The 25,866-nt window shown below is 33.3% G+C and overlaps 1 pseudogene; it reads left to right on the top strand.

Annotated features, from left to right (window-relative positions):
• Positions 1-6,480: 6,480 nt before the first annotated feature.
• The window catches only part of LOC127502640 (desmoplakin-like), a 32,234-nt pseudogene continuing 12,848 nt past the window's right edge, over positions 6,481-25,866 (top strand).

Consider the following 25,866-nt stretch of genomic DNA (forward strand, 5'->3'; position numbering starts at 1 on the left):
AATCACACATTCATTCATTCACGCTGAATACAATGAACTTACTAAACTTAAGAGGATATTCCCCTGACAGACAATAATAAACATCTGCCCAGCTAACAAAAATAAGAATCTAAGAATGTTTCTAAACGTTTTAAAAACGTTTTTACTTGGTTATGCATACGTTAAGGAAACATTCCATTTTATCATTCTTCAAACATTATGGGAACGTTACTTTTGAACCTGTATGAGCAAGCAGGAATTACTAAACAAAACTCATTACACTTAGAAATCATTAAAATAGCCTTTTCTTTTCTATATGCCTGTTTTGCTGAGCATTTGTTTTTTTTAGTAAGTGACGCAGTTGCTTTCCATGTCGCTCATTTGATTGGTGTGAACCACTGTAAGGGCGTGTGATTGTAGTAAGTTGCCAAATATGCCAGTTTCGATTGTGCTTATTTGCATTTTAGATCAGACACTCTGGCATTGTCCCCTAAAACAGCATATATATGCCAGTCTAAACATATTTAACAGATATTTCCATGTGTTTTAAAAAACGTTGATGGTAAATCTTTTATGAAAGTGATAGATAATCAGTTTATAAACAATTAAAGTCCCCCTGTAGTCAATCATTCTATCCCTTAAAACTCATCTTTGATCACCAGAATTACATATTTAAACGTTTTTTCCTGTGAAAAAAATTTCTTCATGACTTAGCTTGAATGAAACTCTACACCCTTGCTTCATTTAATATATGCGGAATATGCAGAAAAAATGCATGAATATGCAAATTAGCCCCGCCTCCTCTCACTCACTCCAGCTCAGAGATCCACTCGGTCAACTTACTTATCGCTGCACAATATATCGCTCTTTAACATCAGACACATAACGGTACTTGACTATATTATCAAACAGCTGCTAATAATGTGTTGCTAATGTCAGACAGCTGCCTTCTTACAAACGCTTTGAACAACTCAGAACGTCGGTGAAGAAAGACATATAGTTCATCATAACATCGTAATATACATCATACACCCGCTATATTGCTAAATCTACACAATTTTTCATAACAACAGAAATATATCTTCTCTCGAGACTCCTCTGCTAGTTTGCTGTTAATGATATGCTAAAGCCCGCCGGCACGTTGTCGTGATTGGCTACAAGGTTGTTGGTTACAAGTTAGATTTGCCTCGAAATCAGTTTGCGCACATTCAATGCACACTTCTGCCAACGCTGCAATGATGTCATTTTTGTCGCGCGCACCCAAACGAACTTGTGGACGCATCGATCAGGCTTCAGACAGTGTGGCATTACCAAGCTGTGTTCTGTTTCACGTCTTACCACACTTAAACGGACAAATACACACAGAATTATCTCAAAATGCCTGTTTTGGCGAGTATTCTCGTAAGCAGTCTTAACTAAGTTAAAATAAAAAGTCTTAATAAACTTAAAAAGTTGGGAGAAAATCTGGTGCGTGTCTGATCCATGCATTTGGTGTTAAAGTGACAGTAGCTGTATACCTTGTGCATTAATGCTAATTAAAGAAGAAGAAGAACAACAACAACAAAACTGCTCAAATCTGCTCTTGACTTAAAAACTTCTTTAGCTTTAATAGGATTAATATACCGTATTCAACACTTGAAGTGCATCAAAAAAGTTCATCAAAGTTTCTATCTCACAATTCCAACTTTTTCTCACAATTCCGAGTTTATATCTCACAATTCTGACTTTTTTCTTGCAATTCCGAGCTTTATCTCACAATTCCGAGCTTTATCTCCCAATTCCAACTTTTTTCTTGCCGTTCCGAATCTATATCTCACAATTCCGACTTTTTTCTCACAATTCCGAGTTTATATCTCACAATTCCGACTTTTTTCTCACAATTCTGAGTTTATATCTCACAATTCTGACTTTTTTTTCTGCAATTCCAATTTTATATCTCACAATTCCGACTTTTTTTCTAACAATTCCGAGTTTATATCTCACAATTCCGACTTTTTTCTCCAACTTTTTTTCTCACAATTTCGAGTTTATATCTCACAATTCCGACTTTTTTCTCACAATTCTGAGTTTATATCTCACAATTCTGACTTTTTTTTCTGCAATTCCAATTTTATATCTCACAATTCCGACTTTTTTCTCACAATTCCGAGTTTATATCTCACAATTCCGACTTTTTTTCTCACAATTCCGAGTTTATATCTCACAATTCCGACTTTTTTTCTCACAATTCTGAGTTTATATCTCACAATTCTGACTTTTTTTCTGCAATTCCAATTTTAGATCTCACAATTCCGACTTTTTTCTCACAATTCCGAGTTTATATCTCACAATTCCGACTTTTTTCTCACAATTCTGAGTTTATATCTCACAATTCTGACTTTTTTTCTGCAATTCCAATTTTAGATCTCACAATTCCGACTTTTTTCTCACAATTCCGAGTTTATATCTCACAATTCCGACTTTTTTCTCACAATTCTGAGTTTATATCTCACAATTCTGACTTTTTTTTCTGCAATTCCAATTTTAGATCTCACAATTCCGACTTTTTTTCTCGCAGTTCCATGCTTTATCTCACAATTCTGACTTGTTGTTGACAGGTTTTATTGTGACAGATTGCACTTGTATTGCTGCCTATGATGAGTGATCTGTCACATAATGAACATTCCCCGAGTGAAGATGAACATCCTGCACTGTCTGAGAATCTGCCATTGAGATGAATGGGATGAAGAATTGAGATGAAAACAAACAGCCTCTCTCAGGTATTACACATCTCTGGTTGTGACACAGAAGACATGAACATAATACCATTGCATAATGTTTTGAGAAAAGACGCCTAATTTATTATGTGGGTTTTTAATGAAGACTAAATGACATGAAATGTGAATAACATAATTAAAAACAGTAATGACATGAAGACACGCTTGTGTCTTGAGTCATTATAACCCTGTCGAGACTCATCATGAGTTTACTCATCTCAGTAGAAGGGATTTGTAACAAGCATCACTGGTTAAAAATTTCTCGTAGGGCAGTTTGTTAGTCATATAATTGTTGAGTTGATTCCAGCCGTGAGTTTATAAGGATCGAGTCTCATGCCCAACAGCTATATAATAACATGCAACTCACAGAAACATGTTTGGGTCATATTTCACCTCAAAATCAAAAGAAACAAGTACCTTGCATGAAGAAATTTTTTTGCATTTTGTCATTATTTTAAGCATGTTTCTTCCTAACTTCTCTTTGTTTTGTGTATTTTACCATTAGAATGAAATACGGAGTAATTTGCATTAGTTTAATTTAAAGGCATTTTGCAACAAATATTATAATCCATACATATTTCATGCATTACGTTGTTTATTTATTGCATTGCAGTGATGAGATTTAGCTTATATGTCATGAAAATGATGTCACACTATCTTAATATCTTAATTGTTTTCTCTTGGTTTTGCGGTGAAATATGACCCGGACATTTTCTCAACAGGTTTTCTGAAATTCACTGTATGTGAACCAAAATCTGCAGAGTTGCAGCATGTCGGTGTGTTTGTGTATTTTAAAGGAAAGTGCATCTGTTAGGCCACGTTCTGATCATCTCCACCCTCGCTAGAGGCGACACGGAAAAAAAGACTGAACATGTTTGCATGTGTAAGTGTGTGTAAAGAACAGCCTCAATTCTCTCTGGGAAAATTATTAGAGCGACTTCTGAAAAACATGTACCTCTAAATGTGAGTTGGTACAGTCAGAGATTTTAAATATCAACTACACCTCTTCCATCTCATGATGGAACCCTTAAAAGGTTCTGTACTGTATATGAAGGGCCTGAAGCGTACTGTATATGAACCTTTTCTTCTAAGAGTGTAGAGAAGACTGGGTTTTTTGTCAGGAAAAACATCTGAAAAGCAGGAGACTTCATCAAAAATGTCATTTCTCACTAGGAGAAGCAGTTGAAGAAATTCCATTTGCAGCTTTCTATCTTATGCAATAATGATGTGTATTTCTTGGTGAGAAAGTGTTTTCACAAATGCTTCTGATTATATGTTTAGTGACAGTCAGAGGTTTGGTGGGATGGAATGCGCGTCAGGCTGAGACATGCAGTAAAAACCTTCAGAAATGTGCCCAGAGCTTTGATTAACCGATTGAATCTGACAGGCAGAAACTCTCTCTCTCTCCTGTCACAGAGTGTGTGACCGTATGCGTGGTCAGTTGTGCTCATTCACACGTCCTGGTGTGAAATACTGCGGCTGCATGTCTGGGCTAACACGCCATTCACACCCACAGAAACACCAGCATTCTGATGGCATTATTAAAGCCAATGTGAAACGGCGTCCAGAACGCATTTTAATTCTGTAATATGATGCATTTTGAGTCTCAGAGGCGAAGTTATTATATTTTGATTACCTAAGCAATCCTTTTCTTCTTGGGAATAACATGCACTGGTAAAGCATGCACAATAAGACAAGGAGCATGCATTAAGAAAGTAAATAATTTAAAACGTGTGATTAAAAAAGGTAGTTGCGACATTTTATCTCAAATTTTGGCCTTTTTTTCGCCCAATTTTAAGTTTATATCTCACAGTTCTGACTTTTTTCCTTGCAATTCTGAGAAAAATTCAGAATTCCAAGATATAATCTTAGAATTGCAAGATATAAAAGTTTATTAAAAAGTTGAAAGTTTATATCTCACAATTCCGACTTTTTTTCTCGCAATTCCGAGTTTATATCTCACAATTCCGACTTTTTTTCTCGCAATTCCGAGTTTATATCTCACAATTCCGGCTTTTTTCTCACAATTCCGACTTTTTTCTCACAATTCTGAGTTTATATCTCACAACTCCGACTTTTTTCTCGCAATTCCGAGTTTATATCTCACAACTCCGACTTTTTTCTTGCAATTCCGAGTTTATATATCACAATTCCGACTTTTTTTAGCGCAATTCCAAGTTTATATCTCACAATTCCGACTTTTTCTTGCAATTCCGAGTTTATATCTCACAAATCCAACTTTTTTCTCGCAATTCCGAGTTTATATCTCACAATTCCAACTTTTTTCTCGCAATTCCGGGTTTATATCTCACAATTCCAACTTTTTTCTCACAATTCCGAGTTTATATCTCACAATTCCAACTTTTTTCTTGCAATTCCGAGTTTATATCTCTCAATTCCGACTTTTTTCTTGCAATTCCGAGTTTATATCTCACAATTCCGACTTTTTTCCTCGCAGTTCCAAGTTTATATCTCACAATTCCTAACTTTTTTTCACACAATTCTGACTTTTTTTCCACAATTGCAGGTTTATATCTCACAATTCAGATTTGTTTCCTTGCAATTCCAAGTTATATCTCACATTTCAGACTTTTTCTCCAACTTTTTATCTCACAATTCAGTTTATATCTCATAATTCTGACTTTTTCCTCACAATTCTGCATTTATTTCTCACAATTCTGACTTTTTTCCCTCGCAATTCTGAAAAAGTCAGAACTCCAATTAGAATGGCAAGATATAAAAGTTTATTTAAAAGTCAAAAGTTTATTTCTCACAATTCAGACTTTTATAAAAGTCTGAATTGTAAGATATAAACAAACAATTGTGAGAAAAAATAAGTCAGAATTACAAGATGTAAACTCAGAAAATCTAAATTGTGAGATGCAAACTCAGAATTTGGAGGTGGAAAAAAGTCAGAATTGTGAGATGTAAACTTGCATTTGTGAGAAAAAGTCAGAAATGTGAGAAAAAGAGGAGTGTGCATGAGGAAAGACCCTAAAGCAGCACACAGAGGTTCTGTATTTACTGCAGCGAATGACCTCTGAGTTCAGTCACAAAGTCGAAAGCCACAACACACCCCACCCATACACACAACTAAAACTGCACTCTAATCATTTCAGAAGAAATGATCGCATGCATTGATAGTTGGAGTTTAATGTGCATGCATTATAACGTGTCCTGTGTTAACCTGTTCGATATCTGGCATACCAGCGTACCGCTTCTTTAATCAGGTGCCAAGGGCGATTGAAGCTTGGAGAAGCGTAATGACAGAAACTGTCTTCAGGGTGTTTTTAGGAGAAAGACTCGTCTTTCCTGTAGACCCAGAACCATCAGTGATGGCAAACACATCTGAATGATCTCTGCTTGGACTTTTAATTTCATGAGCATTCAATTTTCATATGTAAATACGTAAAGGGAAAGTGTTTTAAAGCATTTCAAATCTTTCACCATTCTGAATCACCTTTTGCAGGTCACTTTAATAGATTTACAAGTATAAACTTCATATGTGCACACCTACATTTCAAGTTACTAAAATGTTCAGTTGCACCTAAAGGGACATGATTATGGAAAAAATATATTTCAATGCTTTAAATCGTTATGCAAATGCATTTCTGAAAGTACAGATATACTCTCGGAGGTCATAAATCTGCATGCGCGATAATTAGCAACAAGTATGTTGTTTAAAATAGTTTTTAAACATGTCATAATGCTGAATGTAATTGTAAACTTCCCTCAACAGTGCACAGAGAGACGCCTCCAGGCACGTGAGGGTGTGTTCAGATGGAGGTCTGTGGGTGTGACTTCGGATCAGTGAACTGCGGCTCTTCCTAGTGGAGTTGCGATCAGAGGCTCTTCACGGCTGGTTCATCTGGAGCTGCGCATCTGACCTCAGGTTCACTTTTAAAACTCCGCCATTTTAAGTGTGAAGCTCGGGCGCAGTCATGAGCATGTACGGCTCGCAGCGCGGGCTCAGCATGACGGGACGCCGCTCCGGGTCGCGCAGCGAGCTCAACGCCGCGGCCGCGTATCCGTACGGTGAGATGGTGGTGCAGCGGGGGAATAATGGCTTCACCCAGGAGTACGTGGAGGGATACAACCAAACTTTCTCCAGAGGCTCTATGAGCGCGGGGCAAGTGTGAGTAAACACCTGTTACTTGCGTTTTCATTGGCTTTTTATACTCTTTTTACCATAGCGTCCTTGTAACACTGCAAGTTCGTGCGTTTAATATGAACGTGTTATTATTTTATACATTAATTCACCTACATAATAAATACAATTTAATTAAACGTTTGCATTAACATGCACTATATGCAAAAAGTATCTAATTTGTTTTTGTTTGCGGAAGTTTCAGTTTATACAGAATTTAAAAAAAAATGCGTCAAAAGTACACACCAATTATTAAAATAAACCATATTAAAATATTTTTTATTTGATTTAATTTTATCTGGTGCATTATTTTACACTAATATCTTGAGTAGGCGTTCCGAGTTCTTCTAAAACGTGATACAAAGTTGAAACAAAATGGAATGTTTTGGTGCAAAACATTCAAAGGATAAAATTAGGCGAGTAAACAAATAGAATAGAATAGAAACAAATAGAAACCAGAAAAATGTTAGTATTCAGTGTTCAGACATGGACTATTTAAGAAAAATTAAATCTAATACAAAATGGTAGATCATTCAAAATAATTTTAAAAATAATATGCAAGTTTATATCTCACAATTCCGACATTTTTCTTGCAATTCCAAGTTTATATCTTACAATTCTGAGTTTATATCTCACAATTCTGACTTTTTCTCACAATTCCAAATTTTTTCTCACAATTCCGAGTTTCTATCTCACAATTCCGACTTTTTTCTCGCAATTCCGAGTTTCTATCTCACAATTCTGACTTTTTTCTCACAATTCCGAGTTTCTATCTCACAATTCCAAGTTTCTATCTCACAATTCTGAGTTTCTATCTCACAATTCTGACTTTTTTCTCACAATTCCGAGTTTATATCTCACAATTCCAAGTTTCTATCTCACAATTCTGAGTTTCTATCTCACAATTCCGACTTTTTTCTCGCAATTCCGAGTTTATATCTCACAATTCCGACTTTTTTCTCGCAATTCCGAGTTTATCTCACAATTCTGACTTTTTTCTCGCAATTCCGTGTTTGTATCTTGCAATTCCGAGTTTATCTCACAATTCTGACTTTTTTCTCGCAATTCCGTGTTTGTATCTTGCAATTCCGAGTTTATACCTCACAATACCGACTTTTTTCTCACAGTTCCGAGTTTATATCTCACAATTCCAAGTTTATATCTTACAATTCTGAGTTTATATCTCACAATTCCGACTTTTTCTCACAATTCTGAATTTTTTCTCAAAATTCCAAGTTTCTGTCTCACAATTCCAAGTTTCTATCTCACAATTCCATTTTTTTCTTGCAAATCTGAGTTTCTATCTCACAATTCCGACTTTTTTCTCGCAATTCCGAGTTTATATCTCACAATTCTGACTTTTTTCTCGCAATTCCGAGTTTGTATCTTGCAATTCCGAGTTTATACCTCACAATACCGACTTTTTTCTCACAATTCCGACTTTTTTCTCGCAATTCCGAGTTTCTATCTCACAATTCTGACTTTTTTCTCACAATTCCGTGTTTGTATCTTGCAATTCCGAGTTTATCTCACAATTCTGACTTTTTTCTCGCAATTCCGTGTTTGTATCTTGCAATTCTGAGTTTATACCTCACAATACCGACTTTTTTCTCACAATTCCGAGTTTATATCTCACAATTCCAAGTTTATATCTTACAATTCTGAGTTTATATCTCACAATTCCGACTTTTTCTCACAATTCTGAATTTTTTCTCAAAATTCCAAGTTTCTATCTCACAATTCCAAGTTTCTATCTCACAATTCCATTTTTTTCTTGCAAATCTGAGTTTCTATCTCACAATTCCGACTTTTTTCTCACAATTCCGACTTTTTTCTCGCAATTCCGAGTTTATATCTCACAATTCTGACTTTTTTCTCGCAATTCCGAGTTTGTATCTTGCAATTCCGAGTTTATACCTCACAATACCGACTTTTTTCTCACAATTCCGACTTTTTTCTCGCAATTCCGAGTTTCTATCTCACAATTCTGACTTTTTTCTCACAATTCCGAGTTTCTATCTCACAATTCCAAGTTTCTATCTCACAATTCTGAGTTTCTATCTCACAATTCCATTTTTTTCTTGCAAATCTGAGTTTCTATCTCACAATTCCGACTTTTTTCTCGCAATTCCGAGTTTATCTCACAATTCTGACTTTTTTCTCGCAATTCCGTGTTTGTATCTTGCAATTCCGAGTTTATACCTCACAATACCGACTTTTTTCTCACAATTCCGACTTTTTCTCACAATTCTGAATTTTTTCTCAAAATTCCGAGTTTCTATCTCACAATTCCATTTTTTTCTTGCAAATCTGAGTTTCTATCTCACAATTCCGACTTTTTTCTCGCAATTCCGAGTTTGTATCTTGCAATTCCGAGTTTATACCTCACAATACCGACTTTTTTCTCACAATTCTGACTTTTTTCTCACAATTCCAAGGCTCGGGTCAGTGTTCAGACGTGGTCTATTTAAGAAAAAATAAATCTAATACAAAATGGTAAACATTTAGATCATTCAAAATCATTTTAAAAATAATAATGCAAAAAGATTAAAAATGTTGAAAGAGATGTATTTAACAGAACTACACTCTGGGTTAAAAACAACCCAAGTTGGGTTAAATATGGACAAACCCAGCAATTGGGTTAAATGTTTGACCAACCTGCTGGGTAGTTTTATTTAACTCAACTATTGTTTAAAAATTACTATATTGCTCACTTAAAATTAACCCAAAATAGGAAACATTTATTAATAAGTTTAATAACTAATAATTAAATAATAAACATTTATTAAATTGCTTATTAATAAATGTTCACCTTTTGATTACTATTGTTGCCTCTAGTAATTATGTTTTGGGTTCATTTTAAGCCAGCCATATAGTCATCTTTAAACAATAGTTGAGTTAAATCAAACTACCCAGCAGGTTGTGTCAAACATTCAACCCAACTGCTGGGTTTGTCCATATTCAACCCAACTTGGGTTGTTTTTTAACCCAGCATTTTAGTAAAAACAGTGATGGAGTAAAACCTGAGTGAAGTACATTGTCTGTTGAAGTGAAACTGTAGCAGAGGTTCAAAGGTTATATAGACACATCAAAGGCGCTCATATCTCTCAGAATGAGAGTATATAAAGCTGGGAGTTTCTGAAGTGAGCTTGTGTAAATGTAGGCCTCTGCTGCAGGTGGATCGGGCTCTTCGGTAACACAATCCCTGCTGATACTGTGTGGCTCCTTTGTTTTCGTTTCTGCGCGAGTTTACAGGTCACTTTAGGACTCTTGTCGTGCAAAGCTTCCTGTAAATCTACATGCTCAGTAATGGCAGGATCCTGTGGGGAAGGCGATGGCTGCCGTATCCAAGCGCTGCGCAGAAGTTCATGAGTCATTTGGCAGCTACTGGTCATAAACATGAATAACGACTCTGTTGTGCATTCATATGCATATTCTCCATTCAAATGAGATGGGTCGTTTAGATATGTCTGGTTTCTATTTGTTTACTTGCCTAATTTTATTCGTTGAATGTTTTGCACCAAAACATTCCTTTTGGTTTCAACTTTGTATCACATGTTTTAGAACTCAGAACGCCTACGCAAGATATTAATGTAAAACAATGCATCAGATAAAATTAAATCAAATAATTTTTTTTTAGTATGGTTTATTTTAATAATTTATTTAAGAATGTATTATATTTTATTTATATAAACTGAACAGTCATAATGCAAAATAAACTTCATTTTCAACAATATGCTTTAAAAATGTAATATGTGTATATAAATGTTATATAATAATGTATATAAATAATAAATAATATATAAATTATAATAATAATGTATATATAATATACTTTAATATATAATTTAAATATATAATATTTAATATATTTTAATATATATATAATATGTATTTGTTTTACATTTTTAAAGCTTTTCAGTTTTATGCATAAAAATTATATAATAAATTATAATAATAATATGCTTTTTAATTTATTATATTTTAATTATACAACATCATATTTCAATATATATTAAAATATATAATATTTTAATATATATATAGTGTATATATAATTTTGTATTTGTTTTGCATGTTTAAAGCTGCTTTTTGACTTTTCAATTTTATGCATAAATATTATATCATAATAAATTATAATAATAATATAATTATATATCTTTTTAAAAATATATAATATATTAAATATTCTATTTTAATTATATAACATGTCATATTTCAATATATATTTGTAAAATATATAATATTTTAATATATAAAATGTTTATATAATTTTGTATTTTACATTTTTAAAGCTGCTTTTTAACTTTTCAATTTTATGCATAAATATCACATAATAATAAATTATAATAATACTATATTTTAATGATACAACATCATATTTCGATACATATATATTTAAAATATATAATATTCTAATATATATAATGTATATATAATTTTGTATTTGTTTTACATTTTTAAAGCTGCTTTTTAACATTTCAATTGTATGCGATTATTTCAACCCAAATGTGGGTCAAATATGGACAAACCCAACCGTTGGGTTAAAAATTTAATTTAAAAATGTTTGTCCATTTTTGACCCAAATTTGGGTTGAAACAACCCAGCATTGTAATGTTGAAAAGTTAAAAGCGTTTGCTTTTAAAATTCTTAAAGTATATTTTTCTAACAGGAGCTGATGTGCTTGATTGCTTTGTTTGCACAGCATTAAACTGTCTTTATCTACAGTAGATCATTAATTCAAGGAGTGACCTATAAAACTATCATCTTCAGTTGGAAACAATCATGTATAACTTGTAATATAATAAAACCTGACAAGTATTAGTCTAAATAGAAAGTATTGGAAGCAAAACAGCCGTGTTTTCAGTACTGGAGAGATTTATTAAATGGATCAGATTCATATACAGGAGTTTTTTGACCTGCTCCGGCTGGTTGGGCGTCTCCGTGTCGCGGGTTGACTGAGAGATTCTGCAGGGCGATAGAGGAATGCATCGCCGTAAATCAGCGAAGAACAAGCTGCTCATAAACCACAATGAATCAGTCAGTGTTCAGATGGGCTTTTGAAGCGTTTATGGTTTAGAGGAGCTTGTCTTGAGGAAGTGTTTACTGCAGGATCAGCAGTGAAAAGCCCATTTATAAATCTCTGCATTGCTTGTACTGATAATTGCATTTACATACAGTACTGGTCAAAAGTTTGGAATAAATAAGATTGTTTTCTGCTTTTATTTGATGCAGTAAAAACTGTAAAAAATTGCAAAATAATATTACAATTTAAAAGAACTGTTTTCAATTTGAATGCGTTTTAAAATGTAATTAATTCCTGTGATGCAAAGCTGATTTTTATTTTTTTCTCCCACCAGGCCTACCATGCCGTCTATGCAGCAGCGGATATTGTTTCTACAGACTCAGTGTCAGGATTACCTGGACAGGACAGCAGTGATACTTAAGTCTGTGAGTAGCCTATATATTCACAGTTTTGTGGATTCAGGAACCTTGTCAAGAGTTCACAGGATCATAAATGTGCTGTACAGGTCATGAGAATCACATGAGTGTGTTTACACACATAATTAACATTTCTCAGATAATAAAACACTCCTGTTCCTCATCTGACTGAGGCATTCTGGAGAAAATGAAAGTAAAACATGTATAATGCATGTGCTAAAATAATAGTTTATTACTATTATTAATCATTACCTCCGTTTTGCCCAATTTTTAAAATTTTTTTTTTTTTTTTTTTTTGGATTGTTTTTTGCCGACTGGTATGTATCATAAAAATAATATTAAAAAAAAAAAAAAAAAAAAAAAAAAATATATATATATATATATATATATATATATATATATATATATATATAAAATTTAGTTCACAAAAAATTAAAATTATCCTTATTTACTTATTTAAAAAATTAGCATGAATAAAAATATGAAAAAGTTATGTAAGTTTAAATTTATTTTAAATCAAATGTATTGTAGTAAACATTTTTTATTTTATATAAAATGTATATTTTATCAAATATATTGTACTTTAAAGTGTTAGTTCACCCAAAAATGAAAATAATGTCATTTATTACTCACCCTCATGCCGTTCCACACCCATAAGACCTTCGTTCATCTTTGTAACACAAATTAAGATATTTTTGTTGAAATCCGATGGCTCAGTGAGGCCTGCATAGCCAGCAATGACATTTCCTCTCTCAAGATCCATTAATGTACTAAAAACATATTTAAATCAGTTCATGTGAGTACAGTGGTTCAATATTAATATTATAAAGCCACGAGAATATTTTTGGTGCGCCAGAAAAACTAAATAAAGACTTATATAGTGATGGCCGATTTCAAAACACTGCTTCATGAAGCTTCGGAGCGTTATGAATCAGCGTGTCGAATCAGCGGTTCGGAGCGCCAAAGTCACGTGATTTCAGCAGTTTGGCGGTTTGACACACGATCCGAATCATGATTCGTCACAAAAGATTCATAACGCTCCGAAGCTTCATGAAGCAGTGTTTTGAAATCGGCCATCACTATATAAGTCGTTATTTTGTTTTTTTTTGGCGCACCAAAAATATTCTCGTCGCTTTATAATATTAATATTGAACCACTGTACTCACATGAACTGATTTAAATATGTTTTTAGTACATTAATGGATCTTGAGAGAGGAAATGTCATTGCTGGCTATGGAGGCCTCACTGAGCCATCGGATTTCATCAAAAATATCTTAATTTGTGTTTCAAAGATTAACGAAGGTGTGGAACGACATGAGGGTGAGTAATTAATGACAGAATTTTCATTTTTGGGTGAACTAACCCTTTAAAATTGCTATCAAATGAAAGCCATATGTCTAATCAAGTTGTGTTTCAAATTTGAAGTTGATATCACAAAAATTTAAGTTCCCATGAGATTTTGTTTAGATGATGTACCAAAAATAGCCACTGGGTGTCACCGACATTCTATTGAATTTTTTCTTCCATTACAAATTGATACATTTCTGTCCAAATTTCACTTCTGTCACAAAATAGTGGACAAATATGGAACCGTGAGACTCAGACCTTTCCGCCGATATGTGTTTTGTCAAGATTAGAAAAGGTTTTGACTATAAAGTAGCTAAAATAAATATTGTAATATGAAACCTGACACCACCCACTAGTTGAGGAGCTCGCTAAAAGAAATTAAAGTACCATTTCCATGGTAATGCAACATCCGATTTCAATACGGTTTTCACAGACTGAATCTTGAGTTCGTAAGCTTTCGATTGATATTTATGATGATTACTAAAACATGTGATATGAAAAAAAGGCAATAAATAAAAAGAGCGCCAAGCGACACTTAATATCTTAGGTAAGTAAATGTATCTTGATTTAAGAATGTTATTTGTACTGGAAAAGACAAAAACGAAATACAAAAGACTAAATACTAATGCGGTGTGTGTGTAAAAGAGCAGCGTGAACATTCTTCAGAATATCTTCTTTTGTGTTACACCGAAGAAAGAAAGTCATACGTGTTTGGAACGACATGAGGATGAATAAACTCTGTTCACACACGATCTGATGCATTTTGCACACAATAATCGAATCTTTAGTTGTTCAGTTTGTTACAGATATATACATATATTCATATACACTGAACTGTATCTTCTGCTTTGTTTTTTGCTAATTTCATCTATGTTGTTTGAACTGAGATTTAGGTTTCATTTCAAACTCAAAGAGCACTTATTCCTGTTCATGTTTCTTTAGTGTGTAATATTGCTGTTTGAGCAAGAGCTGATTTAAGTTTAAGTTTAAGCTTACAGATTTAAGTTTTGTTTGTTCTGTAGTTCAGATTGCCACATAAACGAGGCCTAGTCACACACTCGGCAGGGTGACTGTGTGGATTTGTTGATCCTGGGCTTTTCTGATGGCTGGTTTGTATTGTTCTCGGCGTGTGTGTGTGTGTGTGTGTGTGTGTGTGTTTGCGCTGCAGGGTGGAGATGCCAACGCTTTCATTGAAGCTCAAAGTTGTCTGCAATCCGCTGCTGATATCACTGACCAGCTCAGAAACTTTGCAGTGGAGCTGAACCAGCAGAACCTGCCGTCTGACGGTGTGGTGCGGAGGTGAGACACACAAAAACATGCATTTACATGTTGTGGTAGAAACTTCCCGTTAACCTTGCAACCTCATAACAACAAAACACTCCGAACACCTTTGCAAATACGACGTTTTGCACCACTCACGTTGTGCCTTTTTGCCAAAATATTTAGTACTGAGAGGACAGGAAATGATGTGGAGTAGGTTTGGGGAGGGGCTTCAGGTAATGATGCTGCTACTAGGCCACACCCATTTAGATTTTAAACATGAAGTAATTTCTGTTGGCACCAAGTGGAATTGCGAAATAATAAATTCAGACGAAGTTAAGAGGGTCATTGACGAATAAGGTTTTTTAAAACATAATGAAGATATAATTAATTTTGAAGTTTTATTAAGTGTTAACAATGAGATTATGTGGTTTTTATAATCAATTAACACTCTTTTTGTCATTTTTTTTTTTTTTTTACTAGAAAAAGACCAAAAAAGTAATTTGGTTTAACCAAAATTTCGGTTTCACCGAATGACACTTTTGGTTATACCGAATGACGATATTGTCAAACACTGCTAACAGGCTGATGTCTAGCTAGCAAATATTTTATATTTAGTACAAGTTTTTAAAATATTACAACATTTTTCATGTTTTATAGCGGTTGTACCGAATGACCTGATGTTTCGGGACATGCGTATGAGCAAGTGAAAACATGAATTTATCAAATAGTTAAGAGAGAGTTAGTTACTTTGCTTCATGACCATGTGATCCTTCACAGGTGTCTGAATGATGTCACATCCTGTCACATGATACTGACCACATGACTTGATCCAAAATGGTCCCTTTATATTGGTTACTCCGAATGACATCAATGAAATTCATTTTTCCGGACATTCTTTCTCATAACAAAGCAACGACTTCTACACATAATTTTAATATTATTTTGCACTGTTGATATATGATGTTATAAAATCATGGCAGAATAAAAAATATATACATTTATTACATTTTAAGATATTTTAATCACAAATGAAATGGCTGTATTGGCCTTCGGACAGTTAAACCAAATGACCTTTTGACACTTCAAAATCTTTAAAATGCCTTTATATGTAGCAAAATATAATTAAAACCTTTTGGTTTCTATAAAATTGATCTAGTTGTACTACCTTACATACTTTGGATGTCATATCTGTGTTTTTTATTATTATTATTATTATTAAGGCCTTTGGACAAAAAAATGACCCGTCACGTCATTGACCCAGATTCATTAAAACAGGCAAAAATATGAAGCTGTTTTCAACACTGATAATAATCATAAATGTTTCTTGAGCAGCAAATTATCATATCAGAATGATTTCTGAAGGATCATGTGACACTGAAAATTCAGCTTTGATCACAGGAATAAATTACTCTTTATTATATATTCACATAGAAAACAGATATTTTACATTGTAATAATATATTTTACATTTTTTACTGTATTTTTGATCAAATAAATGCAGTCTTGTTGAGCAGAAGAGACTTCTTTCAGAAACATTTAAAAAAGTCTTACCACCCCCAATCTTTGAAACAGTAGTGTGTATGTAATTCATGAATCAGTATGTTTCTGCCCTTTAGTGTCTTATATGCTCACTTCCAATGTAACCTTATATTCTCTCTCTCTCTCTCTCTCTCTCTCTCTCTCTCTCTCTCTCTCTCTCTCTCTCTCTCTCTCTCTCTCTCTCTCTCTCTCTCTCTCTCTCTCTCTCTCTCTCTCTGTCTGTGAACAGTGTGAATCTGTTTTCTGAGCAGATAAGAGATCTCAGCATGGCTCTGAATGCCCCTCCGCAGCAGAAGTGGGGCAGCAGGACGATCCGGCGCACCATGAGCCGTGAAGAACCCAACCGCTTCTTCACCGAAGCCATGGCCTGGATCCTGCAGCAGAGGGTACGTGACGCGCACACGTCCGGCGTCTCTGTTTAGGACCTTATGAAAGTGTCGTGGGGACTTAAAAAATTGTTTTTTTTTTATCAATGCAAGACCCGACAAGTTTCACGTGTCAAGCAGGACTGGCGATTTTGCAGGCGATTATAATTAAGCACTATTGTGAATGTTGCAGTGATTTTAATGTAGTTTTTATGTGTTATTTGATATAAACATCATCAAAAGACTTAAATATATGGAGATGTATCGGTTTTTAGCCATATCAGCTGGCTGTAGCATCAATATTTCTGTCATTATTGAAAGCAAAAATGCTGAAATATAAATGTAAAAAAAAAAAAAAAATTATATATATATATATATTCTGTTTTTACTATATAAAAATAGAACTAAATATATAAAAACAAAATAGATATAAAAATATAGATATAAAATAAGAAAAAATATAATATAATGAATAAAAAATATAATAAAAAATTCAAATTGTACTCTAATGTTCAAAATATTTTTTTCCAATGTTAAACATCATCAAAAGACTGAAATACATTGAGATAAATTATTTTTAGCCATATCAGCTGGCTGTAGCATCAATATTTCTGTCATTATTGAAAGCAAAAATGCTGAAATATATATATTTCTGTTTTTACTATATAAAAATAAAACTAAATATATATAAAAAAAAAAAAATAGATATACAAATATAGATATAAAATAAGAAAAAAATGTAATATAATAAATAAATATTTCACAATTTTAACTGTATTTTTTACAATTTTAAACAGCTGTTTTCTATGTGAATATATAGTAAAATGTAATTTATTTCTGTGATCAAAGCTGAATTTTCAGCATCATTACTCCAGTCTTCAGTGTCACATGATCCTTCAGAAATCATTCTAATATGATGATTTGATGCTCAAGAAACATTTATGGTTGAATACTTTTGTGGAAATCGTCATACATTTTATTTTTCAGGATTCTTTAATAAATAGAAAGTTCAAAAGAACTGAAATAGAATCTTTTGTGGCATTATAAATGTCTTTACTGTCGCTTTTGATCAATTTAATGCATCCTTGCTGAATAAAAGTATACATTTCTTTTGAATGGTAGTATATCTAATGTTTAATATACAGGTATGTTAAGCAGAATTCTCATCCAGTGAGATCTCAGCGTGGGCGGAGCTTCTCAGCCTTATGTGACAGAAATAGACATCAACTTAAGATAGCAGTTATCATGCTGCTCTGTTCCTATAGGACACGGGCTGAAGTGATTTCCAGGACGGACAGAGCAAGAGAAAATGAAAGAAAAACCCTGAACAGATGAAATGAAGCTCAGCGAGATTAGAGCGTGGCATCCTGCCAAAGTACACAAACTTTCTCTGCCTCCCACTCGCCCACAGAAACACTGTTTTGCAGACTCAGACTATTACTGTCTGTCTGTTTGACTCTCTCCCATGAGTCCTAAAACCCCAGAATTCCTCAGACTCCCGCAGGGGTCAATAACACGACGCTTACGGCAGATATAGCACTCCCTCCTGTCAGTGAGGTCAGAGTTAATGAAAAACAGACGTCTGCTGAAGAGCCCAAACGGTCTTTTTGAGAACGCCGGAGAGAAGAACGAGACAATCCACTGCATATTGAGCAGAAAACAATAATCTTCCAGTGTAGAGAGCGCTGGTCATTATAATAGGAGTGATTTAGTTTTGATGCAACATGATTTGTTGTCGGTTGTAATTGGATTTTAGTTGACTGTCTAAACATCCTCATCATGCATTTCTTTGCCCAGTTTCAACTAGATATAAATGTACAGATATAAAGTGTGAAATGCTGCTTGTTTAATGTGCGCGCGTGTGTTTGTGAGCAGCGGCTGATCGAGACGTCGTCGTGGGGAGATGATTTGGCGGCCGTCGAGCAGCAGATAACCAATCACAGCGCGTTTCACAGCTCCATCCAGAGAAGTGTGGAGGTGGATCGAGCCCGAACGGAGCTGGTGAGTTCATGAGAAAACACAGACTCCATCTTTTCAACTGTGCATTATTTTGTTTTCATGCCTGGTTTCCTTTTAAACATGTCAAATTTAAGATTAGAGCTTAAAGTGACATTTATTACTGTACATGATCAGAATCAGATCATATTTCATCTCAAAATCACTAGAAAAATATAAGAAATAATATTTTACAAAAAGAAAATAGAGCCTACTTTATATATATATATATATATATATATATATATATATATATATATGTATATATATATATATATAAGTATGTATATGTGTGTGAGCAATATCACACTTGTAGCCGTACGATATGGCTGTATATCAGCACGGCTGTGATTCGGCTGTAGGTAATCAAAGTGTGCTGATATACAGCCATATTGCACGGCTATGAGTGTGATATTGCGTTTATACAACAGGCACAAGTGTGTAAATAAATAAGAAACAACAACCCTCTTTTGTGAGGAACTACTTCCTTCCGCCACGGATTCAAATCTCAAATTTACAGTTTAACAGTTGAACCCAAGCCTCCATTACTAATTGTAAAACGTCACTTTAGAACTCGTAACGAAGGAACGTTGAGTCGCTTCATTGAAACTCACTGTAATATGTAGAGTATTATGAGAGAGAGATCACCTGAGCGAGTGTATGACCTGCATCTAGCTGATATTCTTCAGGTCAATCTTATATTCATAATCACTAAATCAGTTTGAATGTCGGCTGAGGAAAGCGATATCTTTGTCCTTTTAATGTGTAAGAGGATTTCCCATGACAGCGCTAGTCGATGCATCTGTCAGTTGCGTCTCGTAAGATGTTGTTTAAAGTAAAAACAACGTCCTTGTTTCCTTGTTTCAGTCCATTTCAATATAAAAGTCTTTAAGACTGACTCACTTATAAAGACAGTCTTTACCGCCATCTAATGGCGTATTAATGTAACTTTCACTGAAGTTGAAATCACTAACGGACTCTTTCTCAATACCAAAAAATACGGCATGTTATTTATATAAAATATTATTTACTGAACACTAATATTTAAATGAACAGCAATAGCCATTATAACAGTATAAGAAGTTAAACAGGAAATAAACACAAGCAAACAGTTCAGTCAAACGTACGAAAGCAGCGCTCTAGTTAGTACAGGATTTAATTTCAGTGTAAATATAAAGTTTTGAAACTTATTATAGCTCTTAAACCAAATCTATTAGACCAAGACCAAAGATTGCCCGTTTGATATACCCAAAACGAATTATACCTCATGTTTAAACAGTATCTACATAAGAGCCAGCGGCAAATTCCCAAAGGACTGGCTGTTCTCAGCGGGTACACGAGCTCTGAACGGCCGCTGACGAACAAATTTTCAAAATAGGTGCTATATGTTTACATATAAATCACATATGTGAGGTCTAAACAATTATATTCTCGCCTAAAAAATCTCTTTAAAACTACATTACATTACAAAATAACAGTAGTATCTATAAAAATATGGTGTGTTTGCTGAGTGATTCAGACGGTGAAATGGTGGCGATACTGGTAGAATATCACATGGCTGGAAAGACCTCTCAGCCAATCAGATTCAAGAACCAGAACGAACTGTTGTATATATGTATATATGTATATATATATATGTATATGTATATATGTATATATATATATATATATATATGTGTATATATATATATATATATATATACCTACTGTATATGTACTGTATACACACTACCGGTCAAAAGTATGGAATAATTAAAACATTTTTAAATATTTTTGAAAAATGTATTTTTGCTCACCAAGGCTGCATTTATTGGATCAAAAATACAGTAAAAATAGTGAAATATTATTCCAATGTAAATCAGCTGTTTTCTATGTGAATATATAGTAAAGTGTAATTTATTCCTGTGATTAAAGTTGAATTTTCAGCATCATTACTCCAGTCTTCAGTGTCACATGATCCTTCAGAAATCATTCTAATATGATGATTTGCTGCTCATTAAAAAAAAATCGCAATTATTCCAAACGTTTGACCAGTAAAGATATGCTATTTAAATGAAAGTCTGTGTACATCATGGCAACATCTGTTGTGTGGATTCACTTCTAGATGCGAGGCAAAGATCAAAACTCGGATGCAAACAAATCCTATCTCAACAAACTAGAGCAAGAATGGGACAGTCTTCAGGTGAGACGTTCAAACACGTGTGCAGCTTCAGATTACATGTGTCGATGTGTGGGGAAGTTATTAGAGCATCACGTCTTGATCTTCAGAAAACCTCGTACCAGCGGAGCGTTCAGCTGCAGGACCTGCACAACATCATCCAGGAGATTTCCAGTCAGATCATGTGGGTGAACGACCGCGAGGAGGAGGAGCTGGTGTTCGACTGGGGCGATAAAAACATAGACACATACATCCCACAGAAACAAGAGAGCTTCTCGGTAAGTTCATGACTGACAATGTGTTTGAGTCGCTCCTCAGTGTGTATGAAGTGTGTTTCCAGTAATACAAAAGATGTTTTCTTCCTAAACATTCTTAAACATTCATATTTAAACATTCTCAAATCAAGATACATTTACTTGAGAAGCAAAATTACTTCAATAAGTCTTGTTTTCTGAAAAATGTATCAAAATGAAGTGAGTTTGTGTTAAAAACAAGAAAAAATATCTGTCACTGGAGTCAAAAAATGATCTTAATTCAAAGGGAAAACAAGGTTATTTTTCGGACCCTTCTGGCAGATATTTTTTCTTGTTTTAAGCGTAAACTCATTTCATTCTGATGCAAAAAAAAAAAAAAAAAAAAGAGTCATGTTTTAATATATGTTTTATACATGCATGTTTAAAATAATGTATAAAATCTGTGAATATTTTGTTTAATTTTGCATTTTCTCATTAACTAAAATGTCATTGACTAGTATTAGGGTTAATAAAGTTTACTAAAATTAAAACTGAAACTAAAATGATTTCATTACTTGAAATCAAATAAAATAAGCATTATCTGAAATAAAATATAAAAAAAGTAAAGATTTTATTTCAGCTTTTTGCCAAGGCAACAATTTAACTAAAACATCTAAAACTGAAATAATAATAATAATTAATAAAAACTAATATAGACATTGAAAAAACAACAAAAACTATAAAAAATGTCAAACACAAAAACAAAATTACTAAAACTTTAACTAAAATGAAAATGAAAAATGAAAAAACAAAAAATAAAAATAAAAATTTATTTAAAATATTAATAAAAAATATGATAGTATCTCAATGATACTAAAATTACACTGACTAGTATTCGATGCTGTTTTAGAAAAAAATAAAATAATATTCGATGAAATAGAATAAAATAAAATAAAAATGATGAAATAAAATAGTATTCATTGAAATAGAATAAAATAAAATGATGAAATAAAATAAAATGGTATTTGATGAAGTAGAATAAAATAAAATAAAAATGATGAAATAAAATAAAATAGTATCTGATGAAATAGAATAAAATAAAATAAAAATGTTGAACTAAAATTAGTATACGATACTGTTTTAGCAAAAAAAAAAAAAAAAAAAAAAAAAAAGAATAAAATTGACTACAATTAAAATTTGACAATTTTGAGTAAATTTGTCAGACATTTTTCATCTAAAGAATAAAAAACATTGTGAAAATGAACACTGGAGCTGGCCTAGTTGAAACCTTTTTTAATTTTGCAGTTTAGTTTAAAAATAAATGCAACAGGTTTGTTCTTTGCAATGAACAGAAGGTACTGATCGGTTTGTATTTGTGTGGCGCCCTCTTGTGGACTGTTGATCTAAACACCTGGTGTGTGCTTGTATTAGTGTTTATTTGGTATTTGTAAATATTATTTTCAGCCGTGTTGACAGCCGTACTTTGTTTCAGAAACTCATGAGCGAACTGGAGCAAAAGGAAATTGATCTGAACGTCCTGAAAGCGAAGGTGGACGGCCTGCTGAAGAACAACCACCCCGCATCTGATAAGATCCAGGTGAGTGTGTGTCTGATAGTGTGTGGCGTGTTTTGACCCGTCCTGTCGTGTTTCTCACTCAGTCTGATGTGTTTCTCACAGGCCTACATGGAGACGCTGCAGACGCAGTGGAGCTGGCTGCTACAGATCACCAAATGCATCAACGTCCATCTGAAGGAGAACGCACAATACAGCCAGGTGAGATGGACGGATGAAGGCGTTTTTACTGGAATCTAAATGCGTAACTGCCAGTGTTAACATGCTGAACTAAGAGTAAAACTACACAAACTAAAAACATAAAACAAAAAAACATTTTTGTTACTTGAAATAAAATAAATGTTAACTGAAATAAAATGAAAAAACTAATAAAAATGTCAAAAGTCAAAACACAACAAAACTAAAAATTACATTGAAACTATGAAAATAAAAAAACAAATTCAAAATATTAATAAAAACATTTAACTTATTTTATTTATTTAATTGCCAAAGTAACATTTCTCATTTTTATTTAGTTTAATCTGAAGTGCTAAAATAACTAAAACTGAAATAAATATTAATACAAAAATATATAGATATATTAAAAAAAACTATTAAAAATGTCAAAACACAACAAAACTAAAAAATTTAAGAAAAATGACAATGAATCAAAAAATATGAAAAAAATTCAAAATATTAAAAAACCTTCAACTTATTTAATTAAATTTAATTCCCAAAGCAACATTTCTCACTTTTATTTAGTTTAACTTGGAATACTAAAATAACTAAAACTAAAATTGATAAACTATATAGACATATCGACATAAAAATAACAATATCACAACAAAACTAAAGCTTTAACAAAAATGTAATTGAAAATAAAATTTAATTTAATTTAAACTTAGAAAAATTAAATGAAACGAATATATATCAAAATAATATTAATCTAATTAAAAAGGCAACATTTTTTTATTTAGTTTAATTTGAAGTACTAAAATTACTAAAGCAAAAACTGAAATAAAAATGAATAAAAACTCTATAGATAAAAATGACAATAGCACAATGAATCTGAAGCTTTAACAAAAAAAAAAAATGAAATTAAAACTAATTTAATAAAAAAACTGTAATAGTTTCTAAATACCACCTAAATAAGAGAGATACTAAAATGCCTCCACACAACTCTTTTCTGCAGTTCTTCAAGGAGACGACTGATATGAACAGAAAACTGCAGAAAGAACACGAGGGCATCCGCAAGAAGTTCTCCTGCGATAAATCCACCCTCCTGCCCAACCTGCTGGAGCTCTTACAGGGCCTGGAGGTGACGCTTCATTCAGGTCTCCACACGTCTGAGCGCTGCTGGAGTCATGCAGGGTTATAACTGTGTGTGTGTGTGTGTGTGTGTGTGTGTGTGTGTGTGTGTGTGTGTCAGAAAGAGCGCGAGCGTCTGATGGAGCAGAGAGAGATGGTGCAGCAGCTGGTGGTCAAATCCAAGAGCATTATCAGACTGAAACCCAGAAACCCAGAGGAGAAGATCACCGGTCAACATATACTCGTACAGGCGCTGTGTGACTTCAGACAGGACGAGGTGACATTTAAATATATATATATATACACTACTAATGAAAAGTTTGGAATCATTAAGGTTTTTTCATGTTTTTGAATGAAGTCTCTTCTGCTCACCAAGGCACAAATATTATTACAATTTAAGATGACTGTTTCTATGTGAATATATAGTAAAATGTAATTTATTATTATCAGAATGATTTCTGAAGGATCATGTGACACTGAAGACTGGAGTAATGATGCTGAAAATTCAGCAGGAATAAATTACAGTTTACTATATATTCACATAGAAAACAGATATTTTAAATTGGAATAATATTTCACAATTTTTACAGTATTTTTGATCAAATAAATGCAGCTTTGGTGAGCAGAAGAGACTTTCAAATCATTTAAAAAAATCTTAATGATTCCAAACTTTTGAACACTAAGCAGAATACATTTCTGTGTGAGTTCTTCATTGAGGCACAGTGTCGCCGCAGGCTGAACTGGAGAGCTGTTACGGTTGTGCATTTGTCATAGTGTGTCTGTTGTCATGTGGCATCTGTAGAAGACGATCCGTAAGGACGATGAAGGGATTCTGAAGGACAACTCGGAGCGAACCACATGGCTGGTGACGGGACCTGGAGGGATGGACATGCAGGTGCCTTCGGTCTGTCTGTTAGTGCCGCCACCCAATCCACTGGCCATCAACCTGGCCAACAAGTAAGACACAAACAACATTCTCTCTCTACATATATAAATATATATACTTGTGAGGATGTCTCATTCACATATCGTCATTAATATATAGGCTAATAATAATTACTATAGTACCTCACCTACAGCTGCACGATTCTGGATAAATTGAGAATCAAGTTTTTTTTGTTTAAAATAGAGATCATGATTCTCCCACGATTCTGAACAGACAACTAAATAAAATAACATAATTTACTAGAGATTCTAACCAAATTTTAATTGTTGTAGTCTATTTAGAGATGCTTAATTAATTTGAGTATTTTGTTTTTTAATTAGTTTGAGTGAATGATTCAATGACTCACTCGTAAAGACTTCACTTAATTCATTACTGGATGAATCAGCATTTTTGAACAAATCTCTTGAGTGAATGATTCAATGACTCACTCATAAAGACTTCACTTAATTCATTACTGGATGAATCAGCATTTTTGAACAAATCTCTTGAGTGAATGATTCAATGACTCACTCGTAAAGACTTCACTTGTTTCATTACTGGATGAATCAGTGTTTTTGAACAAATCTCTTGAGTGAATGATTCAATGACTCACTCATAAATTCTTCACTTGTTTCATTACTGGATGAATCAGCGTTTTTGAACAAATCTCTTGAGTGAATGATTCAATGACTCACTCGTAAAGACTTCACTTGTTTCATTACTGGATGAATCAGTGTTTTTGAACAAATCTCTTGAGTGAATGATTCAATGACTCACTCATAAAGACTTCACTTGTTTCATTACTGGATGAATCAGCGTTTTTGAACAAATCTCTTGAGTGAATGATTCAATGACAA

The sequence above is a fragment of the Ctenopharyngodon idella genome, chromosome 20 (genome assembly GCF_019924925.1).
Source record: "Ctenopharyngodon idella isolate HZGC_01 chromosome 20, HZGC01, whole genome shotgun sequence".
Lineage (NCBI taxonomy): Eukaryota > Metazoa > Chordata > Actinopteri > Cypriniformes > Xenocyprididae > Ctenopharyngodon > Ctenopharyngodon idella.